The 8,306-nt window shown below is 44.5% G+C and overlaps 1 long non-coding RNA gene across 1 annotated transcript; it reads left to right on the top strand.

Annotated features, from left to right (window-relative positions):
* The first annotated feature begins 518 nt into the window (after window positions 1–518).
* On the top strand, window positions 519–1,063 carry LOC118472086 (uncharacterized). The gene is made up of 2 exons (XR_004849635.1): window positions 519–587; window positions 683–1,063. It is a non-coding gene; the product is annotated as an uncharacterized lncRNA (long non-coding RNA).
* Window positions 1,064–8,306: the final 7,243 nt, after the last annotated feature.

Here is an 8,306-nt window from a genome sequence, read left to right as displayed (position 1 = left end):
CATGTGCTACATGCTTACATCACTGAAAGTATTTTCTTACAACAATCTTGTTATAAATGGAGCATATTGATTTAGGACCCAACTCGCAGCTGGAAGATACTTTAAGTTTAGAGTAAACGCAAGAGTTATTTAAAAAAAACACTTGCCAAGTTACTGATTGTACCAATTGAGAAAAAATGAGTAGGGAGCATATTCAGTTTCTTGATTGATATTGCTGTTATCTATCACAGTCATAAGAACCCAAGCTACGCAAGCAACTGAGACAACAAAACCATGTTTTTTGTCAAGGATATTGCTTTCTTAGTTGGTTATTCATATTAACTGGGCATATGAGAACATCGAGAAATACAGGACAATGGTTTGGCACAACTTCCACACGCTAGCCACTGCAATGTTGTCCATTTACTTTATATATTATCGTAAATGCTTTAATCTCTTCTATGCCATCCTTCCCTATTATCACCATTAGTTCACATTTATTTTGACTCTAACGGACACGATGTGTAATTTTTTTGCAGGTACAACAGCCATAAAACTGAATATTATTTGGCTAGAACCTGAAATGGCAGAAACTCTCAGGAATCATGGTGCAACCGTGCATAGATCACTTGTCTAAACTAGTTACATCGTTGTGATTAAGAATAAGGATTACCTGATGGTTGTCTCCTATTTTCTGTTGTAGTGCAAACCGTCTAAAGCTGACTGTTGGATGGGGTTGGCGAAGGTGTGCTTGAATAAGGATCACCTGAAGGCGTGGAGTCCCTGGCTGCTGGTTGTTTGTGTCGTGGCGGGTGGCAGTTTGAGTCCCCTGCAGGCAGTGGCGGCTGTAATATGTATTAGTATAGGCATGCAGACAACAATTGGAAATTATATGATTCATGTGATCATTTTCCTTGTATTCTTTTCTATTGTTGGTTATATATAAGATTTTAGAAGATTCTTGTGATCCTTTTCCTTGTATTCTTTTCTATTGTTGGTTATATATCAGATTTTAGAAGATTCTTGTGATCCTTTTCCTTGTATTCTTTTCTATTGTTGGTTATATATCAGATTTTAGAAGATTCATGTGATCTTTTTCCTTGTATTTTATTCACCTGCGTGTTTTATTGATGTGTGTCTCAGAGAACAGAAACTTCTAGATTGTTCTTTGTATTTTTCTTGTAACATATCAATAAATTGAATATATTTCCCATCGCGATCCAGACACAGAACGCAAAGTTGGATCATGGCTTAGACATGTTGCGCGCGGCAGGTCCGTATATACTACGATTTCCTTGGCCTTACGCAGACATGAGAGTATATGACATAGGGTGGCCTCACCCTCCCTGCACGCCCGGTCGGTTTGGATGAAAAAAAAGAATTCTACGCACATGCCGCGTCTCGCTTTACACTGCTACTAATGCTACCACTTTACTGATGTTGTAATATCCAGTGAGCCACTAGGGACATTTTGCAACAACTGTTCTAGTGATAGCAATAACATCTTTCTCTTGCAACGAAAGTCATGATTATTGCAACGCACAAATAAAGTGGCAAAAATGTGCATATATTGCAACCACTTTTAAAGGCTGTGGCAATAACTAACACGTAATGCTACAACTTTACTGATGTTGTAATATCTGGTGAGCCACTAGGGACATTTTGCAACAACTATTCTAGTGGTAGCAATAACATCTTCATGATTATTGCAACGCACAAGTAAAGTGGCAAAAAAAGGTGCATAAATTGCAACCACTTTTAAAGCTGTGGCAATAAGTAACACCTAATGCTACAACTTTATTGTTGTTGCAATATCCGTGTGACACTAGAGTAATTTTGCAACAATTGTTCTAGTGGTCGCAATAACACCTTTCTCTTGCAACGAAAGTCATGGTTATCGCAATGTACAAAAAAAGTGGCGAAACGGTCCATATATTGCAACCACTTTTAAAGGTCATGGCAATAAATAATATCTAATGCAACAAAAATATTGTTGTTGCAATATCTGTCGTGGCATTAGGGTGATTTTGCTACAACTGTTCTAGTGGTCGCAATAACACCTTTCTCTTGCAACAAAAGTCATGGTTATCGCAATGCACAAAAAAGTGGCAAAACGGTCCATATATTGCAACCACTTTTAAAGGTCGTGGCAATAAATAACATCTAATGCAACAAAAATATTGTTGTTGCAATATCTGTCGTGGCATTAGGGTGATTTTTTAGTAGTGATGCTACTTAGCACAAGTTACGACCGATTTCACAAGCGGACCGGAAACTTCGAGCACCATGCTCACTCAACATGACCGTGAACTTGCCATCTAGGTGTTTAAAAATTATATAAAACAGAAACAAAGTCAGAAAATCATGAAACCTGTCCACGTGTCATGATATCATATGTAGAGGCTGTGATAAAAATTTGAAAAAGTTTCGAGAAAGCTGTAACGCACTATGTGTACAAACCTAAGGGATCCACATTGAAACTCTATGATTTCATGTGTAGTTCTCTTAGGTTTCTATACATAGTGTCTCACAACTTTGTCCAAACATTCTCAATTTTTTATCACAGACTCTACATATGATATCATGACACGTGGACAAGTTTCATGATTTTCTGACTTTGTTTGTGTTTTATACAATTTTTAAACATGTGGATGGCAAGTTCACGGCCATGTTTAGTGAGCATGTTGCTCGAAGTTTCCGGTCCGCTCCTGGAATTGGTCGTAACTTGTGCTAAATAGGACGGGTATCATTTTTGCATGCACGGTTTCCCAAGTTTCGAGTGACCTGCAGTTCAAATGTGATTTTTTCGAAGAAATTCAAATAAATGAACTAAATCTACTAGCTATAAAAACACTTTTATAATTGTACCAAAATGGTACTTGTAGGTCTACATAGTGTAAGAACACACCACAAAAAGTTTGGTTGCCAAAAATAAAAAAATAAAAAATACTTTGTCGAGTGTCTGTCTGTTGGTGCTCGGCAAAGTATAAAGAACACATCTTTGCCGAGTGCTCTACAGCTAGCACTCGGCAAAGTTTATTTTTTAATTTTAAAAAAATCTTTGCCGAGTGCCGGATCTCGGGCACTCGGCAAAGAACGTTTTAATATGGGTTACGGTGCCCTCACTCACTATCTCTCTCTCACTCTCACTCACTCACCCGCTCGCTCGCCGCCGTCGCGCCCGCGGCGAGCACCGCCACCCGCTCGCGCCCAAGGCGAGCACCGCCGCGCCCACCGCCGTCGTCGCGCAGCCGCGGCGAGCACCGCCGCGCCCACCGTCGTCGTCGCGCGCCCGTGGCGACCACCGCCGCGCCCACCGCCGCCGTCGTCGCGCCGCCGGCCTCCCAGCCGGTATATTCCCCTTTTTTATTGTTCTATTTTATTTTATGTTTTTATTGCTTTTTTATTTCAAATTATAAATTCGAATTCAATTCAAATTTCACATAATAATGCTTAATTCATGAGAGAAAGGAGAAACAAAACAATTCACCCATATCAACATTTGAAAATCTTTGAAACAAAACAATTCACCCATATGAGAGAAAGGAGGAGCACCCGTAGGACGGAGGAGGAGGCGCAGCAGGACGACGTCGTACAGCAGCAGGTGGAGCAGCAATCCGCTGTCGATGCGGCACAGGAGGACGACGACGATGCGGCGCAGCAGGACGACGACGACGCCGCCGCCGCTCAGCAGGACGTCTCAGGTTCTGACTCCTCAGGTTCGAGGAGTATCTACCTGCGAGGTCCCGCGAGTCTCCCTAAGCGACCCATACTTCGTGACAGACGTCCGCTGATACGACCCGATGGAGAGAGGTAGGTAACTTTAGATGTTGTTGCTGCTTTTTCATATTATATGTTCAAATTAATAATAGAAACTAATACTTTATCTTAATCACTTGGATAGGTCTTGGATGGTTTTGGAGACTGCAGGGGGTCACGGCCGCAACCCCAATGGCATCCTCGGCCTTCTATGCAGGGAACACTTCCCTGGACTTGTCGAGTACGCCGGAGTGACGAGCCCTGCATACACCTTCGACCACTACGTCGTCGCCCCCGATGCAGTAGATCGGGACGGCAGACAATTCAACAACAAGGCGGAGCGGGTGAAGCAAGAGCTGTTGGTAAGTCTTCCTCGCACTATATTGTTTAATAAGTCGCATTTGTTGCATATTCTTGAAATAATGTATGGATACATCATCTTTGTATGTAGGATTTCTTCAGATGCGATGCTGGATACGAGGCCAGGGCGGATGTGGTGTCTACTACGTGCTGTAAGAAGCTCGTCGTGGACATGCACTACGAGGCGCGCATCCAGGCTATCGTCACTTACCACGGTTCCGTCCTTGGGGAGAAGGTGAACAAGAAGGACGCCCGAACCATGTCGTTGACTCTGGACCAGTACTTGCAGGTAAATACAAAACTTTATTATTGGTACTAAATATGCTTATTTTTATCTTCTGATATGCGGTGTACTTATATTTTTTTAGATGATTCCTCATTGGTGTGCCGCGCATCCTGAGTGCTGGGAGCAGATGGTGCAGAGGTGGTGCTCGGCTGAGTGGGACGAGGCGCACAACGCTAGCCGGGAACGGCGTTTGCTGATGCAAGGTCCCTCCCACCATCAAGGCAGCCGCAGCCTGGGCAAATACGCGGAAGCATGGGTACGCGCTATTTTTTATTTAGGTATATAACTTTCGATTAGACATGATTTCTAACCATCTCGTTGGTTTTCTCGCAGTCGGCGGCACATGGTGGCGCGCCTTGCTCCACGTTCTTGGCATATGCTATGGCCCACAAGGGGAAGGCAACGTCCGATGTCACCTACAACCCGGATGACGGGCCCGAGGCGTACACCAACCCCGCCATCCACAACCGCCTCAGTGAGTACACCGCCATGGCCAAGGAGGTCCATGGGCCAGATTACGATCCGAGGACCGAGGACATCGACGGAGATGTCCTCATGAGGGTCGGAGGAGGCAAGAGGCATGGGCGGTACTGGATTGCCGACGGGGCAATCGACTCGTCCTCCACTCCCACTCTCTCTCAAGTGCGAGCAAGGAGCACGAGCGCGAGCCCAGCCATACGACCTCGGCAGGACATCTCACAACATCGTATCCAGCAACTCCAGGTTACTCCTTATCTATTCCTCGTTCATTGATTATTATATATCTTCTCTTTGCATTATCGTAACATTAGGGCGAATATTACAGACTCAGCTAGATGATGAGAGGAGGCAACGTGAGGAGCTGGAGAAGAGGATGGCGGAGATGTTCGCGTACATGCAGAGCCTTGGCGCCGCACAGGGTCATGCTCCACCACCTCCGTTGTTCCCTGCAGCTGACCCTGCTGAGTTCACTACTCCTGTGAGTATCAAAATTTTAGTACTGCATGATATATATTCATATGTTCTCACACATACAATCTCTTCTCTGTGCAGGGTCAATCGGCGGCGTCGAACAACCCTCATGCTTCGTCCAGCCCTTCGCCGAACAAGTCCAGATGTCCACCTCGTTGATGATCTGTTTTGTGATGATCCAGACTTATATTTGTGAGTGTTGGTGATGTTAGTTAGACTTGGTCTTGTGAGATACTTGGTGATGTTAGTGATGATCCAGACTTATATCTGTTTTGTGATGATCCTGACTTATATTTGTGAGACATATTAGTGAGACTTTGTGATATATATGGTGTTGATGATAAATGTGTTCATTCTGTGATGCGATTGATATATAATATGATGTGAATGATATATATCTTTTGTTTGTTTGGATGGAACAACAAAAACAAATAAAAAAGAGACATCCTGGCCACTTTGCCGAGTGTAACACTCGGCAAAGGGTCGTTTTGCCGAGTGCTATGACCTTGGCACTCGGCAAAGAAGGAAACCTGGGAACCGGTAAAGCCATCTTTGACGAGTGTTGACCATGGCACTCGGCAAAGAAGGAAACATGGGAACCGGCAAAGTCATCTTTGCCGAGTGTTGTTGCCAAGGCACTCGGCAAAGATACTGGCAAGGGGGCCCACTGGAGGACTCTTTGCCGAGTGTCAGTCCACCAGACACTCGGCAAAGAAGCCTCCTTTGCCGAGTGCCTACGAGAGCTCTCGGCACAGGGACTGGCGGTGGGGCCCACAGGACCCGTCTTTGTCGAGGGCCTCTAGAGAAAACACTCAGCAAAATTAGCATCTTTGCCGAGTGCCAAAGAAGACACTCGGCAAAGGATCCGTCACCGTCACTTGGTGCCGTGACGGTGACTTTTCTTTGCCGAGTGCCCGACAAAAAGTACTCGGCAAAAAGGCTGTTGCCGATGTACAGTTCGCCGAGCGTTCTTTGCCGAGTGTTACACTCGGCAAAGCCTTTTGCCGAGTGTAAAATAGCCTTTGCCGAGTGTCTGCGACACTCGGCAAAGGAGCTGTGTCCCCGGTAGTGCGCTTAGTTGCTTGTATGTACACTGATCGATCGTCAGGCAACAAGCCTTGTGTCTCGTACGTATACACCCTAGCGGCTACCTGAGAACACACTCCACAGACGACAGATCGTACCAGACGTTCTAACTTTTTCGTTTGCCTTTTTGGAAGCTCGCTGCTCTTCCAAGTGACCAATGGCAGCCACACAGAAACACTTGCAGCAGCAGCAGCCTAGCTAGCTCTAGCAGGTCCTAAAATTAAGAAAATACCCTAGCCTGTTGTTTATTACAGCACTACCACTCCAGTATTTAGACCGCCTGGAAAGAGTAATACACTGAACACAGCTAGCACCTAGCATACAGGACCACCAGCCTGCAAATCTGTGCAAGCTGTAGAAATACACTCGCGACGCGAGAAAAAAGCCGGAGGAATACATTACATATGGCAGGCTCCAGAAATGAGAAGCCACGCATGAGCGGCAGTCGAGCACGCGCGCGCTGCTCTCTGCCTCTGCCTCTGCCTGTCCCCTTTTCAGACGAGCTTTTATTTAATTTGGTGTGCGTGTGGCCTCTCTCGGTGACATGTGGGACCCTGCTGGTACCAGGCTGCCTGTGCCTGGAGAAAAAACAGATCTGTAAAATATCTGCGGTTACCGCAGCCTTTGGCGCGCGCTTTTCCTCGCGCATTTTCTCACCGCACCGCACCTACCTGGTTTTACATGCATGTGCGTACACGTACTGTATGCTGTGCGGTGCCGGTACGCACCTACCGTGGCCATGATGGTATATATGGTGCACAGCACAGCACACTGAGCAGGTGGCTGCGTGCAGGACTGGACTGCAGGTGCAGCTCGATTGCATGATTTGGGATTACAGGCCAAAACGAATTGTGAAAGCCCAAGCTCTAACAGAAAGGCTGCCTTCACAGCGACGACTCCTTCCATGTTTAACGGTTTAACCACACCGACCCAATCCAATCCCATACACTTCGTACGAGTGGCGGTTCGTTTGTTGCCTTGCATGCATCTGGTCGGGTGCCGCGCTTTGGCTACTCACCTCTCTTATTACCTGACCTGACGACGAAAGTTACGGCCAGCGGCACTCGATGGGGCCGGGGGTCAGAAGTAGGGATGGATCCGGATATTTATTCGGATGTCATTTTTTTGGTCTTTTTTCTTCGATTGTGAACAACTAATATATAGAATTTGCTATGTAAATTTATATTCTTGTTTTTAGCATTGAGACTATTAATCTTCACAAAAAATAAACATTAAATTCATTCTATATCTTTTTAAATAATTCATATAAAATTCGGATGTCTATCCGAATACGGATTCGGATGTTTTGTCACCTTTTTGTTGTAGGGAGAAAATAATGTACATAAAAAATTATACAAAAATTTATTTAAATACTTCGTAATATTCTTAATAACATTGTCAAAAATTAACTTTAAATTCTATGTATATCTATGCTAAAATATTAGATTTGTGATAAAAGTCGGATGTTTTAGGAACATCCCTAGTGAGAAGAAGAAAGCGAGCAAAAGTTACTGCTCGCTCTCCATATATGGCCGGCCGGTCGGTCTGCCTTTTCGATCATTCTGCATGCAAGTGGATAAGATGTTGTGTCTGCCGGGCCCCACCTTTCCAGGGCGGGAAAGAAGAAAAAGGCAGACGTTAGATCGATATCGTATTCCGTTTCATCAGGTACCGTATTCCTTTTTTTTATTTGGATTGTTTTCGTATTTGTAGAAAAAGAAACCGGAAACAGGACAAAAACGAGATGATATATTGGAAGAATGAGAACGAAAATAGTTTATTATTTTTATCCGTATTTTCGAAATCCCATTTTTTATGTAGATATTCGTGTTTCCAACATCCTAGGTAGCACACATAATAATATAAAAGAGTAATGTCTACTCTC

The sequence above is a fragment of the Zea mays genome, chromosome 5, assembly GCF_902167145.1.
Source record: "Zea mays cultivar B73 chromosome 5, Zm-B73-REFERENCE-NAM-5.0, whole genome shotgun sequence".
NCBI classification, from domain to species: domain Eukaryota; kingdom Viridiplantae; phylum Streptophyta; class Magnoliopsida; order Poales; family Poaceae; genus Zea; species Zea mays.
Note: the sequence above shows the minus strand (reverse complement) of the source record. Positions and strands in the feature narration are given on the sequence as shown.